Source organism: Rattus norvegicus, chromosome 11 (genome assembly GCF_021556685.1).
Source record: "Rattus norvegicus strain SHRSP/BbbUtx chromosome 11, alternate assembly SHRSP_T2T, whole genome shotgun sequence".
Lineage (NCBI taxonomy): Eukaryota > Metazoa > Chordata > Mammalia > Rodentia > Muridae > Rattus > Rattus norvegicus.
In genome coordinates this window covers 33,591,781-33,615,285 of record NC_141544.1, presented here as the reverse complement: position 1 = coordinate 33,615,285, position 23,505 = coordinate 33,591,781, and positions in this window count along the sequence as shown.

The window sequence follows — 23,505 nt, the reverse complement described above, 5'->3', positions numbered from 1 at the left end:
CTTCTTATAACGGTCTCTAAAATGAAACTCATAATGTTATATGTGGGAAATGAGGCAGAAGGCATGGCTGCATGTATAGATGGGGCTGCTGTTCATGGCAGATAAGAGAAATAACTTCTTTCCTGATCATACTTCTTAGATTCCCATACAAAGATACAGAAAATAGTATTTGTTTATACTTAGCACTTGTAATATATTGATTCAAAATATGATTGATCAAGAAAAACGTATTCATAAGTTTGTCAGCAAGATCTAACTCATTACAATAGTTACAAGTAGTAAACTGATTTATAGCTTCATAGAAGAACTACTGAAAATATATCATGGTACTTTCGAAATCCTTTGGGCTTTATTATGTTCCTTAGTCTTCCTTTGAGAAGTTCCATATGATTATATATTCCTTTATTATTGATACATATTTCCAATCTGCATTGTGTTAATTTACATTTAGTTGTAGATTGCTGTTGGTGAAATGCTTAAGGTTATATGAATGTACATTTATTTTTCTATCTTCACACCTCTTTGAAATATGAGGGAGACAAATACTTAATTGACTCAATGTGCCCCTAGCTGGAAGTATTAAATAAAAGTTTACTGAAAATGAAAGTTCTTCCTTCCAACCCATACTACCTCACACAGAAGCAGTGAAGGCGGGGAATGCTCGGAATATGCAAATGTAACATTTTGGCAATAAATAATGACCGTTGAAAAAGAAGAAGCAGATACAATTAAGCAATATAAATAGGATCCCTGAATTGCAAAACTATACTCACTAATAAAGAGATGAATTTAACTGACAGTTGAGAAGAGGAAATAAGAATTCTTGTAGGATGAATAGCATAACCACAATTTCCCCATAGATTAGATCAAATGGACCATATACCATTATACAGAAAAATACTTAAAATGTAAAAGCAGTTGTAGTCCAAATGTATTTGCATCTTAGATATGCTTTAACTCTAAGAATCGGAAGATAAACTTTATTATATTTAGATGAATCAGAGATTCCTTTAAATTTTTAGAAAAGTGTAAAGTATAATGAAATTCATGGGCCACATATTTAAATGTATACTCAAATTTTGTTTCATGATTAATACTTTCAAAAATTTAACAAATAATTCCAAAAAACCTACTTATAAAAACTTAATTATAAGTATTAAGGTAATATATGGCATATAACATATGTGTTTATGTAGACAGAACACAGAATCAATTAAATGCCATACCACCAAGTCTGATGACCTGATTTTAAATCTCTGAGATTCATATATTGGAATAAGGGAATTGACTTCTGAATTCTGTCCTTACATGATCTGTGAATTTGTGTTTCCATTCTTGCAAATAAATAATATATATAATATTATATAATATTTATATGTTATATTTAAAATAATATATTTATATATCATATAGCATATATCACAAATCATATATCATGCTGTACATTCTGTACATTATATACTATATGTTATATATTGTATATTCTATATTAAATACTATGATATATTAATATAAATACTAAATGAGAGCATTAATATAAGAGAATGAACATTTTTTAGTTTAACATTCATGAAAATAATTATTTTAAAGTATGTATTTTATAATAAAAAACTTGTAGCTAATGCTATCACTTAGTGCTGCTGTACCCAGCTAAAAGTATTATCCAAAAGCAATAGAAATAAAATAGAAAAAGCTTATTCTTATAACAAATATTATTTTTATAATAGTCTAATACTTAAAGCTATTAATATTATTTGTAAATAAGATTTTTAAGTAAATTGAGTTTGAGGTTTTTATTGTAAGGTTAACTAGCTTCAGAAGTTATATGTTACTGATATCTACTGCAGAAGGATATATCTAGAATATTTTTAATGAACGAAATTCATTAGACAGATTATAGAAAATTAGTTATTAATTTTTAAAGCATGTGTTCCATAATTCTCCTTTGTATATTTTCAAAATATTTTCCGTATAATTTTCAGTACACTGGATTCTCAATGTTTCAATGTATTTTATATACTCAGGACATTATATATGTGATTATTTAAGCATTTGCTTTATGTATAATAGCAACTTAGGCTCTTAATATATTTGAAATAATGCTTTTAATGCAGGAGTAAGAGAAAGGACTGAAGTAGCTGAAGGGGTTTGCAACCCCATAGGAAGAACAACAATATCAACCAACCAGTTACCCCAGATCTCCCAGAGACTAAACCACTAACCAATGAGTACACATTGAGGGACCCATGGCTCCAGCCACATATGTAGCAGAGGATGGAATTATCTAGCATCAATAGGAGGAGAGGCCCTTGGTCCTGTGAAGGCTCGTTTCCACAGTGAAGGGGAATGCCATGGTGTTGAGATGGAAAGGGGTGGGTGGGAGGGGGAGCATCCTCATAGAAGCAGGGGGACTGAGGACGGGAGAGGGGGAACCAGGAAAAGGGATAACATTTGAAATATAAATAAACTATCCAATAGAAATATTTTTCATGCACTTCTTTTATTTTATGTTGGGTGTTTGATGAAATATGAGTATGGGTCAGAATGTAAATGTGGATGTCAGAGGACAACTTGCTAGGGTAAAATCTCTGTCTACCATGTGTGTCTCAGGGATCAGATTCGAATTCTGAAGCTTTCTAAAAATGCCCTTTATGTGTTGAGACAATCTGGCCCTTGAAATCTGTTACAATAGTGAAATAGATCTCACGTGGTAAATACTTTCTTGTTAAATAAAAGAAAGCTTCTCTTATGATTTATAACATTTAGGGACTAATTCTGTAAATTGTAATAACCTACAAGATTTCTCTGAAGCCACTAACAAGACTGTCAGTTAAAAAGAGGGGAAAATGAATGATGCAATATTCTGTAAAAGGCAAAACTGTACACAGTAAAGTCTGTAGTTACCAAACCCTTAATAGTGAAAATTGATGGATACAAATGGATAGAAGGAAGGGATTTGAGATTTTGGAACTCATGATGTTTACATCTCATTTATATTATTTTTTAAATTTGAACACTATGAGCAATATGTCCTAGTGTGAACTGTGAACATTAATAAATAATAGGTCAATTATAATAAAATGTGACTCACTAATTCAAAGATACTGGCAAATTTATCTATACAGTGCAATGTTCCATTTGCTATCTCACAGTTCCTGAGAGAGCTATGCTTTGTAATGAGATTATCAAGGTATGGTAGTTCGAATGAGAATGGTCCCTCCTGAATCCATATGGAATGGGAGGTGTGAGCCTCAAGGAGGAAGTGTGCCACTTTGGGTGGGCTTTGAGGTTTCAGAGCTCAAGCCAGATCCAGTGTCACTTTCACTGGAGCAGGCAACCTGCTCATCCAGATACAGAACTCTCAGCTACCTCTCCAGCACATCTGCCTCTGTGCTGTCACAATTCCTGCTGTGATGACAGTGAACTAAGCCTCTGAATTGTAAGCTAGCCTCAATTAAATACTTTTCTTTACAAAAGTTGTTGTGGTCATGGAGTCTCTTCACAGCAAGAGAAGCCCTATCTAAGACACACAGCATACTTTCTGAAATAGAAAAATAGAAATATTTACAGAGACTTTGTGGGCAATCAATAGTGCTAAAAGCTGCAAAGCTATATACACTCTTCCAGGTCTTCATCAACTGGAGTGCAGTGCTCTCAGATAACAGGCATCTTTATTTTCAGGATATGAGAACTTGGATGCCATGGTGTCCTATGATAATCTATGATGATTGGCATAGAAATAGCAAGAAGAAATCCAGAGAATGAACTCTGGTCTATCTGTATTCCTTCCTGCTCTTGTGTCATAGAAGACAATATTTTCTCATGAACGCTTCATTAATTATCAAGAAAGAATGATGAATCCTTTTCTTGCTGGAGTTTTACTATTGGATAGAAGGAAAGTGACTTAGCAGCATGGTAATATTGCTCTTAATTAAAAGTCTCCACAAGGTTTTGTTAGCTTCAGTTGAGTCTTCCACTACCCAAAGATTACACATGGACTGACCCATGGCTTCAGCTGCATGTGTAGCAGAGAATGGCCTTGTTGGGCATCAATGAGAGGAGAGGCCCTTGGTCCTGCCAAGGCTGGACCCCCCCAGTGTAGGGGAATGTCAGGGAGCAGGATAACCTTTGAAATGTAAAAAAAAATCCAATTAAAAAAAAAGGTAGAAGCAACAACAAACAGGAAGAAAGAAAGAAAGAAAGAAAGAAAGAAAGAAAGAAAGAAAGAAAGAAAGAAAGAAAGAAAGAGAAAAAAGGTCTGTGTGTGTAGGCTTTGAACATTGAAACTGACCGTGGACCTTAGAGTGTTTATTCTAAAAATCCAAATTAAGTGGACAGCAATGATAAATATAAAACCTTAAGAGATGAACCACAGATGCTAGCCCATTCTAGCCCACACATTCCTCGTCCCTGATGAGATGACTCCATAAACAAGTCCAAGCTGTGCCTCAGTTGGGTAGGATAAAATGTTCAAAGATAATCAAAATTACCCTGGTGACTTCCAGAGTCAAGTATGATTAAATCATCTTTTAGAAATGATGTAGGGATTTTATAATTAAAATTATGTAAAAGAATAAACTAACAATTACATGTAAAACAAGATAATTTATGCAGGAATGCATAACCCTAATATTAAAATGAATAATGAACCTATTGCTATGACTCATAGCTCTCTTATAAGCACATGGCTAGCTGGATAATATCTAGATGGTACTAGGAAGACAAAATGTAAGAAAATGATACAGGTCATATATTTTATCAGGATGAAATATTCTCTAGGGCACCAAATATTTAAATGTGTTTTTCTTGCATTAAACAAAAATAAAAGTGAGTCTGTGGGTTCAATTCGGTTTCTCTAAAAGACACAAAACTTGATTTAGAAAGTATTAATGAGGCAAAAGATTCTAGTGAAACAAGGGAAATATTCCAATGAAGAAGAAAAAGAAATCTTTTTCTACATAGGAAGTTCTGCATGGGATCATAATCAGAGCAGTATACAGCTACTGCCCATTTTCCACCTTAACCAGTACTTACTGGAAAAAAATGTTACTCTAGGAAATTGTGGATCTAACCTTTGTAATATATATTTAATATTTTGAAGATAGAAAGAACTGTCCTGAATCACATTAATTACTTGTTTTATAGTTGGGTTTTTCCTTTCTAATTATTTCTAGGTGGTTGGCTATGTTTCCTATGTACAGAACTCTCCCAATTATAAATATAGATACAATGCTAAGATAATAATTACAAATGATATTTTCTTTGATGGTGTTGGCCTACAGATATCTGGTACTTGTATTATGTGCGTGACATTCACAATGAAATGTAAAAAACTCATTTTTTTTTTTTGCGGAACCAAATAAAAATCAAATTACAGAAGGAACCTACTTTTCTAGAATTTCTGTTATCTATTACTTACTTTTCCATAATCCAGTTCTACAATAAGAAGATATATCTAAGGCTGGACATTTATTCTGTATAAAGCAACAGAAGCCCAATCAGCATGGAGAGCTTCATGGTGGGTTTTACATTCTGGAAGTATTGCTGTCAGACAGTATAGCTCAGGACTGTCTTTGAGTTGTTGGAGTAATGGATTCAAATTTTGATTTTAATAAATCCTAGAGGAAATAAATGTCTGGAATTGTAAATGAAAACTCTAGCAACCTTTGACTCTGCACCTTACTGGAAAACCCTGCATGTTACAACATTTCATAGACCTTGTATTGTCTAAAATACCCTTCACATATTACTAAAGAAAGGCATTATTCTATTTAAAGTACTTAAGACTTGACTTCCATTTTGCTTGCTCGCCTTTGTGTTTCATTGTTTATATTACTAAAAAAACTTCCAATGAAATACTATGAGCTTCCATTTAATAAGTTATATAATTATGCCAGCTAATGACCTCTGCCTTTTTGCAAAAACCTAGTGCTAAATAAATAATACATAAAATGTCAGTCACATTCATGTAAGAATAATATTTTTCCTCTAAGTCATTTAAATGCAGGTTCCTCTTTCTCATGGATGCTATTTTTGTAAATGCATTATTAGACATTATGTCACTCCAGTGCTCCAGCAATGTTACTATAATAGATTACTGTTCTACTTTTAAAACCTTCTGGAAGAAGGAGTAAGACTTGTGACGTCACTGTGCACTGAATGAATAAATCATGTAGGTTAATATAAAAGTAATACAACCGTTGAGCCAGTGAGATGGGTCAACAGGTAAAGGCATTTGCCCTCAAGTCTGATGACCTAATTTCCCTAAATCTCTGCACCCCACACTGAGGAACAAAATAACTTATTTCTGAAAGATATCTCAAGACTACCACATAAGTGTAGTGTGGAACGATCTTCTCCACCCATAAATGAACATAACAATAATAAAAAATCTAATGGAAATCTTAAGAGAAAATGTACTAACATAAGTTTCTTGACACTGAGTAGATTTTTTAAGTTATTGATAGCTTTTGTGAAAGGAAAAAGGTGTTATCAGAATTTTTATAAATGAAGAAATATCCAGCACTTATACATTAGAGAATAAATATGTATACAAAACAAAAAGTCACATATGTATATATCATATGTATATAATTACTTGTAACATAGATACACTTTTTGGTGGCATATATGCATATACATACATATATACATAGATGTGATATTATAAGTGATTATCCATATATTTATGATATTTAGTAAACTTTTAAATTCAAATAATTTGGTTATTCTCTGAATTATGTCACCTTTCTTTCCAAACTATTACGATGTTCTGTGTACCTTAGAATGTGACTTTATTAGAAAACAGGTCATATTTTCCTTAATTTAACTAAAGTATAATTATATCATCATCCTTTTCCCTTTTTCTACTTTCACCTCTACTCTGTTGCCCATGCCTCTCTCCTGATTTTATGTAAATAAATAAACATATAGATACAACCTGCTGAATTCATGTGTTACATATATGTGTATGTTTCCAGAGTTGGCCACTCGGTATTACATCACCAATCAGGGGTCCATCACTGGGGAAGACTAATTTTCACTCTTTCAGAAGCTCCTAATTGCTTGTATTTCTTCCTATAAGGGTCAGGTCTTGGTGAGAATTTTCTCATCTACACTGTAACTTCATCTGTGGGAAATGATCTGATGGAGTGTTGCTATGTGTCCATGTTGTTGACATTCGTGGGTGTGACTTTCTTGTCATGGCTCGAAGGCACAAACTTGTAGCAGATTCATGCAGCAAGTTTGAGTGTAGGCGAGCCTGTCGTGGATATAACTATAGTCCTGAAAATATTGCTTTTTGGAATCTATCATGTTAAAATGCCATGATTTGGGTGTATCCCAAAAGACAATGACGAGTAGCTTTATAAAACAAGAAAACAGAGATAATAGCATATGCATACAGAGTGAAGCTGAAAACACCATATAAAGCCAGATGTGCACTGGTGTCTCCATAATTCCAGTGCTCAGAGATAGAAACAATAAGATTGGGAACCGTGGATAGTCACTGAGCCCCAGGTTCAGAGCTTCTTTCCAATAATTCCATGGAAAGAACGATTGATTACTTGAATCAACCTCTTACCTCCATGTGTGCACACACTCATATGTATGTCCATGATCACTTATACACTAAGAAAACACACACACACACACACACACACACATGTCAATACACAGAAAGTAATGAATAATTCATTTAGGTGTAAGTACTGGACAGAAATGAAAGCTGTATATTGTGGAAGAATTAATTCTTGTCATTATGTTGATCAGAACAGCAGGACACAGCTGATTGTTGCATAGTGTATACCTGTATTGCAGATTCACATGGTACTCCCTACACCGATGTACACTGTTAATGTTTCTCAGTTAAATAAGTTATGACTTGCTTTAATCAAGACCATGTAATCAAGGGTTTTCAAGCAGAGATGTCTACAAAATGAAAAAGCGGGATGTCTTTTGTCTTTGGGCAATTTTTCTTGCTGCTACAGGGTATCCATGAAGTCTCTACCCTCACTACTCATTGAAAAAAATTTTAATAATGAATACATGTGGAAAACAATGCTATTTTTGCCTTACCCAAAGCATTTATTAATAGCGATTCAAAATATTATTTTTGAAAATATGACTAAAAATTTTAAAACTGTTATACATAATCTGAAGTTTCAAATTATTTTGTGGTGCAGCTACTTATTTAAACATAATAATTGATATTTAATCTTAGTTTTATCTCTGGATGCTTGGGGGCATTTTTTACTTTCCTATCTGTTCAGCGGCCCCTTTATAAATGGATACAGTTTTAAAATAGACTCCAAAGGCCATGTTACCTTAATGTATTTTCACATGGTACACTGAGATTTTAGCTTACTGCCTCATATAAAAAATTATCCTAAGAATATCTTAATAGTACCCTGGTATTGTTTAGTAAAATTAACGTGCCATCTGTGTCCAGGCAGTTCCTCAGAATTAAGTAGATAACTGAACTTGGACCAGACATTTAAAATCAAGGGTTTTACATATTCTTTTGATGAGTTGTAATTAGAAATAGAAGAGTAATTGTTTACAAAGAGTAGGCACAAATGAATATAAAAGGTAAGAAATTTGCCTTGATTCCTTAAAGGAAACTATGTCTATGTGTGTCTCTATGGTGAAACTGACTCTCTGATTCTCTCTCTGTCTCTGTCTCTGTCTCTGTCTTTCTGTCTCTGTCTCTTTGTCTCTATCTCTCTCTGTTTCTTTGTCTGTCTGTCTGTCTGTCTGTCTGTCTGCCTGTCTCTCTCTCTCTGTGTGTGTTTGTGTGTGTGTGTGTGTGTGTGTGAGTGTGTGTGTGTAACAATAATAATCAAAAGTGTCAGCAGGTGGAGACTCAAGACTAAACGGGTGGGAGGTAAAGACAGGTTGATCTCTGAGTTCTGGGTATGGTCTACAGAGTGAGTTCTAGGGCAACCAGGGGTACAAGGTGAGACTCTGTCTCAACCAACCAACCAACCAAACAAATAAACAAAAAACAAGATAAAAAAATTGAAAATCATCATCATCAAAGAAGAGGATTTCAATTTCAGAGTGATGGCCGGTGCGTGAGGGGCGAAGCAGTGGATAGGGGTCAGAAGGATGAAACTTGAAGATAGCTGCAGAGAAGAGAGGAAAGAGGGGAAGTGATGTAATTACTTTCTACTATATAAAAAGAAATTGTAAGCTGTTAAAAACAGAAGCTGGCCCAGATCCATGACAAAATTACATGGTATAAATTACAACAAGGAGCTTGGGAAATGACTCAATCCAAAAAGTGTTCACCTCAGAATGCACATAAGTATACCAGGTAGAGCACGTGATCAAAATCACAGCACAGGGAGTGCATTACAGGACGCTCGCTGCCCAGTCTAGCTTATTAATTAATTTTTATATTTGTTATGATATTTTCTAAGGAAACAATTGCAGTCGTCTTCTGGTCTTACAGAATCACACCTTCCTACACACAAACATGTACATACGCTATGTACTCAGAAAACCCTCAAAAGAATAGATGAATTGTAAAAGACTTTTAAATGTATACCAACAGCCAACAGCAAATGCTGGAGAAGACATGGTAACATGTTTCCCCTCATTTACTGGTAGTAGGACTACAAACTGATAGGTCACTTAAGAAATTACTATGGAGAATTCCCAACAAAATAAAAATAAATCTCCCAGATGACCTGTATATCCTTACTGTATGTCTAAAAGACTTAACACCTACTCCACAGATACTGCGAAGCCATTTTCAGTGTTGTTCTAGTCATAGAAGGAACCTGAATGTTCTTCGACCAGTGAATATATAATGAGCACTTGTACAATATGATACATTATTCTGCTAGAAAGAAAAGTGAAATAATTAAATTTGTAGTTAAGTAGATGGAATAGAAAGGATTATATTGAGCAAGGTAACCCAGATCCAGAAATACAAATGCCAAATGTTCTCATACATCTGAAGATTCTACTTCCAAATCTTCTGATCTGAGTATGTAACTTACATTAGTTACAAAAACTAGACAAGTAAAAAGAGACCACCGTGGAGTGGGTGGAGGAAAATAGGTGAAGAGGAGGGTAAAGTAATCTGATGGGGAAACTGATAGAAACATGGAAGCCTTAATTAATAAGGGGAGTGTGAAATAAATACAGAAGGATATAATATATATTAACAGTAATGATGTCTGGAAAAGTTATAAGGAATCCATACTGTTAACTAGATAGTTAATAAATCTACTGAGGAATACTTATAATACATATAATTCTTTATACACATGTCCTGTATACAAACAAACACATTAAAAAATACACATTCCATCTCTGCTGACAATGCTTTCTCCAAGAGACCCCAAACAAAAAACCCCAACAATGCCGTAAGATACACTCATTTGAGTTGTTTCAAAGGGTTCTCCAAGAGATTCTCACAACATTGTAGGCTGTTGCAATTGCCCTTATTTGGTTCCCAGTTGTGAGGCCCTACTGCTGAAGACACCAGGCCCTTCAGACACAGGAACCAGAAAACCCTGAACTGTACCTGTTCTGAAAGACTTTTTTTTGAACTGACTAGATTTTACTTACTAGGTTTCATAGTTCCAAAAGGTACCATACAGGTTTCTAGAGGTAAGAAGCACCCAGCATTCATACTCAGTTATGCCCATTATGACAATAATGATTATCATAAGTTGATAATCTTAAGAATTTAATAGTGACACATGCACCTTGGTCATAACAAAGAATTCTCCAATTTGACTAAAAGTCTGCTCAAAATGCAAAAAGATATACCTGATACTGTGAATCTAGCAAACTTCCCAGAATTAGTGTAGTCATAGTTCCTAGAAGAGAACCTAAAACTGCTACTTTACTAAACTAGGAAAACCCCTAACTATATTCCAAATATTATTCTTATACTAACAGGTAGAATTTTTATCAAGAAAACTTCTCTTTGCAGCAGAGGAGGACATTTGCAGAACACTGCAATTGGTCAACTCCTACCCTAAACATTCGGGCATGATTACAGTAGAAGTGGGGAAAGATCAAGAGTGTGTAAAACAGGAGTATTCTGGGATTTTGTGTCTCTTAAAAATACCAGGGAGGCTATTCCCATAAGGCCTCACTAACATGGCTGCTTAAACATAACCTGAATAAGGACATCACCAACAGACATACTAACTTGTAATGGGAGAGTTCACAACTCTCTCTCCTTGGCAAATAACTAAAGGCAAATAAAGGGTGTTAATATCAGGAAACATTTCCTCCTCAGGGTAAGCACATCAATTAGTTATTCAATCTCAAATGGTCCACCCTGAAAACACGTACATATGGATGATATTATATTGACAGAGCAAGGTTTTTAAATATCTATCAACAGGTAAAGAAAAAGTGAAGCAAGACACAAGAGATGGGTTTGAGGGGAAAATAGAAGAGAGAGACTACCTAATCCACAAAACTAGACTTTGTGAATTATTGGGATTAAAATGTAGGGCTGAAGACTTCATTGTGTGGGGTGGAATACATTATATAGGTAGAGATAGGAGAGGTATTGATAAGGTAAATTAGGCTTCATCTTAGCATGTTTTCTGCCTATACTGAAACCTTGATTAAATATAACACATAGGATATCCTTCTATTTTTAACATGAGACATCCACTAGCTTATGAGTTCTATTCTCACTAAGGAAAAAATATGTAAGTAGGCCAAACTTCTAGAAGTATGAGCAGAGTTGGATAGAGTAAAATTATGAAGAGAAAAACTGGTTATTTTCAGATTTACAAACTTCACAGGTAATTTATAATTGAATCATAGCTATTGCTAAGGTCAACAATCTGAAAAACAAGATGGGGAGGGAAAGAAAAGAACTGAGGGAGAAGGAAAAGGAATAAAGGAGAAAGGAGGGCAGGGGAGGTGAGAGGGATGGAGGAGAGGAGAGGAGAGAGAAGAGATAAATATCCTCAACAACGAAAAAGTAAGTTTTCATGCAGTAATCAGGTATAATCATTGTTAAAATGTAACACGTCTGAACAGATGTCCAGGTCTAATTCAATAATGGACTTGTTTGTTTCTCTTTTATTTTTTTCTTAGAGGGAGTTTTACATATAATATAATTGATACTGAAAATAAAACTTAAGGTGAAGAATACATATTTCATTTTAAATGTCAACTCTAATTCTATAAAAGTTTATAGGCAGTTATCTGCTATATCATGTGTCTGGGGCCTTGGATCAGCCCTGTATGCTTCCTAGTTGGTGGTACAGTGTCTGAGAGATCTCAGGGGTCCAAGTTAGTTGAGACTGCTGGTCCTCCTATGGTATTTCCCTCTTCCTCAGCTTCTTCCGATTCAGAGTTTTTGACTATGGGATGCAATCCCATCTCTTCACTTGATGCCCTGTAGAAATACCGAAGGTCTCTCCCTTTGATTCCTGAGACCCTTCCACCTTCCAATTCTCTGGTACATTCTAGAGAGTCCATCCCTCAATTGCCGAGGTTGCATATTTCCATTCACTTGACTGGCCCTCAAGGATTCTCTTCTCTTCCCACCCCCGATATCTGATCACAGTCGCCTTTCACCTCCCCCTCTCCTGTCCCACCCATGTCCCTCTCCCTCTCCTGTCCCACTCTGGTCCCTCCCCCTCTCTGCCCACCATGATTGTTCTCTTCTCCCTCCCAAGTGGGATTGAAGCATCATTACTTGGGCCCTTCCCGCTTGTTAAACTTTTTGAGTTCAGTGGTTTTTCTGTACATTTTTGGCTAAAACAAACTTATTAGTGAGTACATGGTATGGATGTCCTTTGGGGTCTGTGTTACCTCACTCAGAATGATATTTTCTAGTTCCATCAATTTGCCTGCAAAACTCATGATGTCCTCGTTCTTAATAGCTGAGTACTATTTCATTGTGTATATGAATCACATTTTCTTTATCTATTCTTTTGTTCTTGTGGGACATCTGGGTAGTTTCCAGCTTCTGGCTATCACAAATATGGCTGCTATGAACATAATGAAGTATGTGTTCCTGCGGTACATTGTGCATCTTTTGGGCATATACCCAAGAGTGGTATAGTTGGGTCTTCAGGTAGATCTATTCCAATATTCTGAGGAACCTCTAGATTGATTCCAGGGTCCTGTTATGAGTTTGCAACCCTACCAGCAAAGGAGGAGTGTACCTCTTTCTCCACATCCTGGCCAACATGTGTTGTCACCTGAATTTTTGATCTTAGACTTTCTGATTGGTGTAAGTTGGAGTCTCAGATTCATTTTGATTTGCATTTGCCTGATTGCTAAGGACTTTGGATATTTCTTTTAATGCTTCTCAGCCATTGAAGATTACTCTGTTATGAATTCTCTGTTTAGCTCTATATCCCAATTTTCTATTATACTGTTTGTTTTTTTGGGAGGGGGAGTTTAGATTCTTGAATTCTTTATATTTTTTGTATATTAACCCTCTATCAGATGTGAGGTTAGTGAAGATTTTTTTTCCCAATCAGTAGGCTGCTGATTTGTCCTATTGACTATGACCTTTGCCTTATAGAAGCTTAGCAGTTTCATGAGGTCTCTTTTTCAATTCTTGATCTTAGAGCCTGAGCCATTAAAGCTCTGTTTAGGAACTCCCCCTCCCATGCCAATGAGTTGGAGTTTCTTACCTGCTTTCTCTTCTAAAAGGTTCAGTATATCAGGTTTTATATTGAGATCCTTGATCTACCTGGGCTTGAGATTTGTGTATGTTGATAAATATGGATCTATTTTCATTTTTCATACATGCCAATTGCCAGTTAGATCAGCCCCCATTTATTAAAGATGTTTTCATTTTTCCACTGTGTATTTTTCGCTTCTTTGTCAAAGAGCAAGTGTCCATGAGTGTGTGGTATACAGCAGAGGACTGCCTGGTCTAGCCTCAGTGAGAGAAGAAGCAACTAACCCCTCCATAGTCCTGAGGCCCCAGGGAGTGTGGAGGCCTGGTGAGGGGACATGGTTGTGGGGTGGTGGGGACATCCTCTTAAAGAGGGAGAGGAGGAATGGGATGCGGAATTGTATGAAGGCAGACCTGGAGGGGGATAATGACCTGACTGTAAAATTATAAAAGTAAAAGAAAGAAAAAGGAAAGAGAGAAAGAAAGGAGGGAAGGAAGGAAGAAAGAAAGTTCATACAGTTTTGTAGTCTTGCCTGGTTAATTTTTGGTGTATGATATTTTATTTGTAATAATTTTATTTTTAAAGTTTAAGAAATATATATCAATAAGGAAAGTCATGTATCATCACTGGAAATTAAACTGTGTTGAAACTCTGTATTTTCTTGGCTGAACCACTTAAAACATGGATGAGCCTATCTGCTAAAATATTGTTAAATTTCTGTAACCATTCTTTATACTTTTAAAGGAAAAGAATCAAGCCAATATATCACACCTCATTTTTGCATTAATGCTAGGAGAATATGAATCAGAACTTCTGTATAATTCTTTATTTTAATGCACCAATATTGTTTTGAGTGCATCATTTTAGGAGACATCATTGGACCATTAATTTTTTAGAAAGTCCTATATTACCATATTTGCTACCATGAAATTCAAACCAATGTAGCTTGGAAATAAAAATTGCTTCCTGGCAAAAAAAAAAATAAGGAACATTGTATTTAGAAACTGGCACTTTTTCATTCTAGAAACTGAATGCTACTGCCTTCATAATTATAATAAAACTATAAAAAGACATCTGACCTTAATATTGAATCTTACTGAGCTCTCAGTTAACTTTGATTAATATAATTTTTTATGTTATTTTTGTTTTTCAAAGTAATAAAAATTGTTTTCATGTCTGTATACAAATTCACAAGTATACATATACAAGTCATGTAACTTGTGATAATTAAAACTAATTTTATTTGATAGGAAGCAATCATCAAGAAGGAAAAAGGAAAGGCATGAGCTAGTATATTGCATTCCTGTTTGTCCAAGATCTTTCCAGTTGAATCATACATTCTAGAAGGTCAGATATTTTTGGACTATTTTCTTTTCTTGTTATGTGTATATAAGTTCTGTGTCTTGATATGAGTGGTGCTAGCCAGGGAGACCAGAGACAACAGATTCCTCTGCACTGAAGTGTTGTGTTCCTTTTTCTTTTTTTTTTTCTTTTTTTTTCTTTTTTTTCTTTTTTTTATTAACTTGAGTATTTCTTATATACATTTCAAGTGTTATTCCCTTTCCCGGTATCCGGGCAAACATCCCCCTTCCCCCTCCCCTTCCTTATGGGTGTTCCCCTCCCAACCCTCCCCCCATTGCCGCCCTCCCCCCACCAGTCTAGTTCACTGGGGGTTCAGTCTTAGCAGGACCCAGGGCTTCCCCTTCCTCTGGTGCGCTTACTAGGATATGCATTGCTACCTATGAGGTCAGAGTCCAGGGTCAGTCCATGTATAGTCTTTAGGTAGTGGCTTAGTCCCTGGAAGCTCTGGTTGCTTGGCATTGTTGTACATATGGAGTCTCGAGCCCCTTCATGCTCTTCCAGTTCTTTCTCTGATTCCCTCAACGGGGGTCCTATTCTCAGTTCAGTGGTTTGCTGCTGGCATTCGCCTCTGTATTTGCTGTATTCTGGCTGTGTCTCTTAGGAGCGATCTACATCCGGCTCCTGTCGGTCTGCACTTCTTTGCTTCATCCATCTTGTCTAATTGGGTGGCTATATATGTATGGGCCACATGTGGGGCAGACTCTGAATGGGTGTTCCTTCAGTCTCTGTTTTCATCTTTGACTCTCTCTTCCCTGCCAAGGGTATTCTTGTTCCCCTTTTAAAGAAGGAGTGAAGCATTCACATTTTGATCATCCGTCTTGAGTTTCATGTGTTCTAGGCATCTAGGGTAATTCAAGCATTTGGGCTAATAGCCACTTATCAATGAGTGCATACCATGTATGTCTTTCTGTGATTGGGTTAGCTCACTCAGGATGATGTTTTCCAGTTCCAACCATTTGCCTACGAATTTCATAGTCATTGTTTTTGATAGCTGAGTAATATTCCATTGTGTAGATGTACCACATTTTCTGTATTCATTCCTCTGTTGAAGGGCATCTGGGTTCTTTCCAGCTTCTGGCTATTATAAATAAGGCTGCAATGAACATAGTGGAGCACGTGTCTTTTTTATATGTTGGGGCATCTTTTGGGTATATGCCCAAGAGAGGTATAGCTGGATCCTCAGGCAGTTCAATGTCCAATTTTCTGAGGATTCTCCAGACTGATTTCCAGAATGGTTGTACCAGTCTGCAATCCCACCAACAATGGAGGAGTGTTCCTCTTCCTCCACATCCTCGCCAGCATCTGCTGTCACCTGAGTTTTTTGATCTTAGCCATTCTCACTGGTGTGAGGTGAAATCTCAGGGTTGTTTTGATTTGCATTTCCCTTATGACTAAAGATGTTGAACATTTCTTTAGGTGTTTCTCAGCCATTCGGCATTCCTCAGCTGTGAATTCTTTGTTTAGCTCTGAACCCCATTTTTAATAGGGTTATTTGTTTCCCTGCGGTCTAACTTCTTGAGTTCTTTGTATATTTTGGATATAAGGCCTCTATCTGTTGTAAGATTGGTAAAGATCTTTTCCCAATCTGTTGGTTGCTGTTTTGTCCTAACCACCGTGTCCTTTGCCTTACAGAAGCTTTGTAGTTTTATGAGATCCCATTTGTCGATTCTTGATCTTAGAGCGTAAGCCATTGGTGTTTTGTTTAGGAAATTTTTTCCAGTGCCCATGTGTTCCAGATGCTTCCCTAGTTTTTCTTCTATTAGTTTGAGTGTGTCTGGTTTGATGTGGAGGTCCTTGATCTACTTGGACTTAAGCTTTGTACAGGGTGATAAGTATGGATCGATCTGCATTCTTCTACATGTTGACCTCCAGTTGAACCAGCACCATTTGCTGAAAATGCTATCTTTTTTCCATTGGATGGTTTTGGCTCCTTTGTCAAAAATCAAGTGACCATAGGTGTGTGGGTTCATTTCTGGGTCTTCAATTCTATTCCATTGGTCTATCTGTCTCTGTACCAATACCATGCAGTTTTTATCACTATTGCTCTGTAATACTGCTTGAGTTCAGGGATAGTGATTCCCCCTGAAGTCCTTTTATTGTTGAGGATAGTTTTAGCTATCCTGGGTTTTTTGTTATTCCAGATGAATTTGCAAATTGTTCTGTCTAACTCTTTGAAGAATTGGATTGGTATTTTGATGGGGATTGCATTGAATCTGTAGATTGCTTTTGGTAAAATGGCCATTTTTACTATATTAATCCTGCCAATCCATGAGCATGGGAGATCTTTCCATCTTCTGAGGTCTTCTTCAATTTCCTTCTTCAGTGTCTTGTAGTTCTTATTGTACAGATCTTTTACTTGCTTGGTTAAAGTCACACCGAGGTACTTTATATTATTTGGGTCTATTATGAAGGGTGTCGTTTCCCTAATTTCTTTCTCGGCTTGTTTCTCTTTTGTGTAGAGGAAGGCTACTGATTTATTTGAGTTAATTTTATACCCAGCCACTTTGCTGAAGTTGTTTATCAGCTTTAGTAGTTCTCTGGTGGAACTTTTGGGATCACTTAAATACACTATCATATCATCTGCAAACAGTGATATTTTGACTTCTTTTCCAATCTGTATCCCCTTGACCTCCTTTTGTTGTCTGATTGCTCTGGCTAGAACTTCAAGAACTATATTGAATAAGTAGGGAGAGAGTGGGCAGCCTTGTCTAGTCCCTGATTTTAGTGGGATTGCTTCGAGTTTCTCTCCATTTAGTTTAATGTTAGCAACTGGTTTGCTGTATATGGCTTTTACTATGTTCAGGTATGGGCCTTGAATTCCTATTCTCTCCAGGACTTTTATCATGAAGGGGTGTTGAATTTTGTCAAATGCTTTCTCAGCGTCTATTGAAATGATCATGTGGTTTTGTTCTTTCAGTTTGTTTATATAATGGATCACGTTGATGGTTTTCCGTATATTAAACCATCCCTGCATGCCTGGGATGAAGCCTACTTGGTCATGGTGGATGATTGTTTTGATGTGCTCTTGGATTCGGTTTGCCAGAATTTTGTTGAGTATTTTTGCATCGATATTCATAAGGGAAATTGGTCTGAAGTTCTCTTTCTTTGTTGTGTCTTTGTGTGGTTTAGGTATAAGAGTAATTGTGGCTTCGTAGAAGGTATTCGGTAGTGCTCCATCTGTTTCAATTTTGTGGAATAGTTTGGATAATATTGGTATGAGGTCTTCTCTGAAGGTTTGGTAGAATTCTGCACTAAACCCGTCTGGACCTGGGCTCTTTTTGGTTGGGAGACCTTTAATGACTGCTTCTATTTCCTTAGGAGTTATGGGGTTGTTTAACTGGTTTATCTGTTCCTGATTTAACTTCGGTACCTGGCATCTGTCTAGGAAATTGTCCATTTCCTGAAGATTTTCAAGTTTTGTTGAATATAGGTTTTTATAGTAAGATCTGATGATTTTTTGAATTTCCTCTGAATCTGTTGTTATGTCTCCCTTTTCATTTCTGATTTTGTTAATTTGGACGCATTCTCTGTGTCCTCTCGTTAGTCTGGCTAAGGGTTTATCTATCTTGTTGATTTTCTCAAAGAACCAACTTTTGGTTCTGTTGATTCTTTCTATGGTCCTTTTTGTTTCTACTTGGTTGATTTCTGGTTTTCTATGGGAAAAGTACATGCTCTGCAGCTTAGAACCATTTTCCCAAATCCCACCATCAGCATCTTGACTGAAGTTACTGAACTTCTTTAGGAAACATCATGTCTCACTGAGTACTGATGCTGACATCCACTAAGTATTTACAGAGTGGCCAATACAACTGGCATATAAGTATGAACTATTTGAAAACAACAGAATACATTGCATCCTATCCTACATAAGAAAAATGTGGAAAATATTCCATAGAAACTATAAAACAAAACAGATAACCAAATATACTATAAGGATGGTTTATTAGTAGATCCGTTTATAAGCTTCTTCATTAAAGAGAGTGCACAGTGTTTGAATTTTAAGCATATATCTTAGGACTTTTAGAGGAATAGAATCCATTATTAAAGGATTTTTAGCATATTTATTTTACATTACTATGCATATTAAAGTGTAACCATGTAGAACAATAATCAATAGCATGGTGGAATTCATAATAATTTTAATTCATGCTACGCTGCCTGGAAATGGTTTATATTTAATATTGCATAGAAGTTAATAATGGATGATATGCATAAATATGTTAATAAGGGAATTATATTTAGCGAGAACTTGAATTTCAACATAATCAAGCAGCTTTACTTTGAAGAATGTATGATTCTCTAAGAAGTTTGCAGAAATATCTGACCAAGACCCTCACAGGAGCTTCGGGGGATAAGAAAGACAGGTAAGAGGCTAACTAATGGCTCAGTCTTGCAAATACACTCTGTTCTTTCTTCCCCTCGTTCATTAAACTTCATGGTTACACTGCTAGTCTACACATTCTTTTTCTTTTTCTTCAATATTTATTATTTTACTTATTCACATCTCAGCTGCCCCCTCCCCCACTTCTCAGCACCCCCTTTCACAGTACCTAATCCCATTCCTCCTCCCTCTTTCCTCCAAAAGAGTGTCACCCCCCCCACACACACACACATTTGACCACAGGCTTCTCTGGGGCCCCATGTCTCTTGAGAATTAAGTACATCTTCTTCCACTGAGGCCAGACAGGCAGACTTCTGCTACATTTGTACCAGGGACATTGTACTGGCCCATATATGCTCTTAGTTGGTGAATCAGACTCTGGGAGCTCCCTGGGGTCTGGGTAAGTTGAGACTGCTGGTCTTCCTATGGGGTCTACTCCCCTTCAGCTTCTTCCTGTAATGCAACCATAGGGGTCCCTGACTTCAGTTCAATGGTTGGGTGTAAGAATCTGCTTCTTTCTCAGGTGACTACTGGTAGGAACTTTCAGAGAACAGCCATGCTAGGCTGCCATCTGTAAGCACAGCATAGCATCAGTAAGATTGTCAGGCCTTGGTGCCCTCCCATGAGATGGACCTGAGACAGATCCAAATTTGGGCATGCCATTGGACCACCTTTCCTTCAGTATCTTCTCCATTTTTGACCCTGCAATTCTCTAAGATGGGAACAGTTTTGGGTTAGAAATTGTGACTGTGGATTAGTTACTCTGTCCCTGTCTGTTTACTTCAGGTGCACTCTTCTAGATCCCTCTCCCCAATATTGGATATTTTGGCTAAGGTCATGCCCATTGAGGCCTTAGAGTCTCTCACCTCCCAGGTCTCCTGCATTTTCTAGAGAAATCCATTCCCTCCAACCTGGCTGCTTATTTCCATTCATTCTCTTGGCCTTCTGAGCTTTTCTGCTGTCCCAAGCATACCTGATCCGGTTCCCCTTTTCCCCTCACAGTCCCCTCACACACTCATGTTCCTCCCTCCCTCCCTCTGATTATTTCCTTCCCCCTTCTAAGTAGAATTGAAACATGCCCATTTGAGCTTTTCAACTTGTTTTAATTCTTATGGTCTGTGAATTGTATTCTAGGTATTCTGTACTTTTTGGATAATATCCACTAATCAGTGAGTACTATTATGTATATTATTTAAGGTTTGCGTTACCTCACTCAGGGTGATCTTTTCTGTTTTCTCCATTAGCCTGCAAAACTCATGATATCCTCATTCTTAATAGCCAAATAGTATTGTATTGAGTAAATGAGCCTTCTTTCTGTGTTTATTCTTAGCTTCAGGGACATCGGGGTTGTTTCCAGTTTCTGGCTAATAGAAATAAGACTGCTATGAACATAGTGGAGCACTTGTCCCTGAGATATAATGGGTACATCTTTTGGATACATATCCGAGGGTAGTATAGTTGGGTCTTCAGATAGAACTCTTTCCATCTTTCTGAGGAACCTCCAGATTGATTCTCAGCATGGTTGCACTAGTTTGCAATCAAACCAGCAATAGAGGGGTGTTCTTTGTCCATATCCTCGCCAACATGGCCTGTCACATGCGTTTTTGATCTTAACAATTCTGAAAGGTGTTTGGTGGAATCGCAGTGTCATTTTGAATTGCATTTCCCTGATTACTAAGGACTTTGAACATTTCTTTAAGTGCTTCTCGGCCATTTGAGGCCCTTTTGTTTTGAATTCTCTGTTTATCTATGTACCTTATTTTTTAATTGGGTTATTTGGGCTTTTGGAGGTTAACTTCTTGAGTTTTTTATATTTTAGATATAAGCCCTCTATGGAATATAAAATTAGTGAAGACTTTTTTCCCAATCTGTAGGTTGACAATTTGTCCTACTGATGGAATCTTTTGCCTTACAGAAGCTTTTCAGTTTCATGAGGTCCCATTTATTGATTACTGATCTTAGAGCCTGAGCCATTAATGTTCTCTTCAGGAAATTTCTCCCTCTGCCAAAGAGTTTGAGGCTTGTTCCAAATTTCTCTTCTATTAGATTCAGTATATCTGGCTTTATGTTGAGGTCTTTGATCCATTTGCACTTGAGTTTTGTGCAAGGTAACAAATGTGGATTCATTTTTATCCTCCTACATACAAACTGTCAGTGAGAACAGCATCATTTATTGAAGATGTTTTCTTCTTTTCCACTGTGTGTTTTTTGTTTCTTTTCCAAAGATCAAGTGTGGGTTAACTTCTGGATCTTGAATACTATTCGATTGATCGTCCCGTGTGTTTCTATACTAATACCATGGGTTTTTTTTTTTTTTTGTGTGTGTGTGTGTGTGTGTTTTTTGTTTTGTTTTGTTTTGTTTTGTTTTGTTATCAGTATTGCTTTGTAGTACAGGTTGAGGTCAGGGATGGTGATTCTCATTGTTATATCATTGCTGAGAATTGTGTTGGCTATCCTTGGTTTTTTGTTTTTCCATATGAAGCTAAGAATTTCTCTTTTCATGTCTTTGAAGAATTATGTTGAAATTTTAGTGGAAATTGCATTGAGGCCTACCAACCTGTCCATGAGCATGTGAGACCTTTCCATTCTCTGAGGTTTGTTGTTGTTGTTGTTTTAAAATTTATTTATTTATTATATATAAGTCCACTAGCTGAATTCAGTCATACCAGAAGAGGGCATCAGATCCCATTACAGATGGTTATTAGCCACCATGTGGTTGCTGGAATTAGAACTCAGGACTCTGGAAGAGCAGTCAGTGCTCTTAACCACTGTGCCATCTCTCTCGCTCTGTTGCACTTTTTTTGTTTGTTTGGTTGGTTTTCTTTTCTTTTTTGTTTTTTTTAATCTCTGTGTAATCTAGGATAATCATGAACTTGTGGCAGTCTTAGCCTGCCAATTGTTTTGATCACAAGGAAAACCCTAGCCTGGAAAAGTTTATATTTAGTAACATATGAGTTGTTTGTGATTTTTTTTAACTAGAAAGAATGAGAGAAAGAAATAAAGAAAATGAGAAAGAGAGAGAGAGAGAGAGAGAGAGAGAGAGAGAGAGAGAGAGAGCTTTAAAAATTCCAAGTCTGGGCACTGAAGCTCCCGGAAGGGGCGGCACAGGTCTTCCTGGTGGCTGCCGCTGCAGAGAGCATGTGGGCAGCACCCCACAAGCGAACTTGAGCCTCGGGACCACAGGTAAGACCAACTTTTCCGCTGCAAGAGACCTGCCTGGTGAGCTTGGGACACACGGAAGCAGAATTTCTCTAGGACCGGGCACATTCTGTGTTTACCAGAAGTCCCACACCCGCGGATCCCGGCCCGCAGCAGCTCTCTGCTCCCAGACCCTGTGAGAGAGAGACCCAACCGCCTGGTCAGGTGGGCACTCCTGAGGCTGCAGAGCGGAAGAGACCACCAACACTGCTCACCCCTGCCCACATCCCTGGCCCAAGAGGAAACTGTATAAGGCCTCTGGGATGCCGTGGGGGAGGGCCCAGGAGCGGCAGGACCCCTGCCTGAGACACCCCCAGAACCTGAAGGAAACAGACCAGATAAACAGTTCTCTGCACCCAAATCCCGTGGGAGGGAGAGCTAAACCTTCAGAGAGGCAGACAAGCCTGGGAAACCAGAAGAGACTGCTCTCTGTACATACATCTCAGACGCCAGAGGAAAACACCAAAGGCCATCTGGAACCCTGGTGCACTGAAGCTCCCGGAAGGGGCGGCACAGGTATTCCTGGTTGCTGCCGCCGCAGAGAGCCCATGGGCAGCAGCCCACGAGCGAACTTGAGCCTCGGGACCACAGGTAAGACCAACTTTTCTGCTGCAAGAAAGCTGCCTGGTGAACTCAAGACACAGGCCCACAGGAACAGCTGAAGACCTGTAGAGAGGAAAAACTACATGCCCGACAGCAGAACACTCTGTCCCCATAACTGACTGAAAGAGAGGAAAACAGGTCTAAAGCACTCCTGACACACAGGCTTATAGGACAGTCTAGCCACTGTCAGAAATAGCAGAACAAAGTAACACTAGAGATAATCTGATGGCGAGAGGCAAGCGCAGGAACCCAAGCAACAGAAACCAAGACTACTTGGCATCATCGGAGCCCAATTCTCCCACCAAAACAAACATGGAATATCCAAACACACCAGAA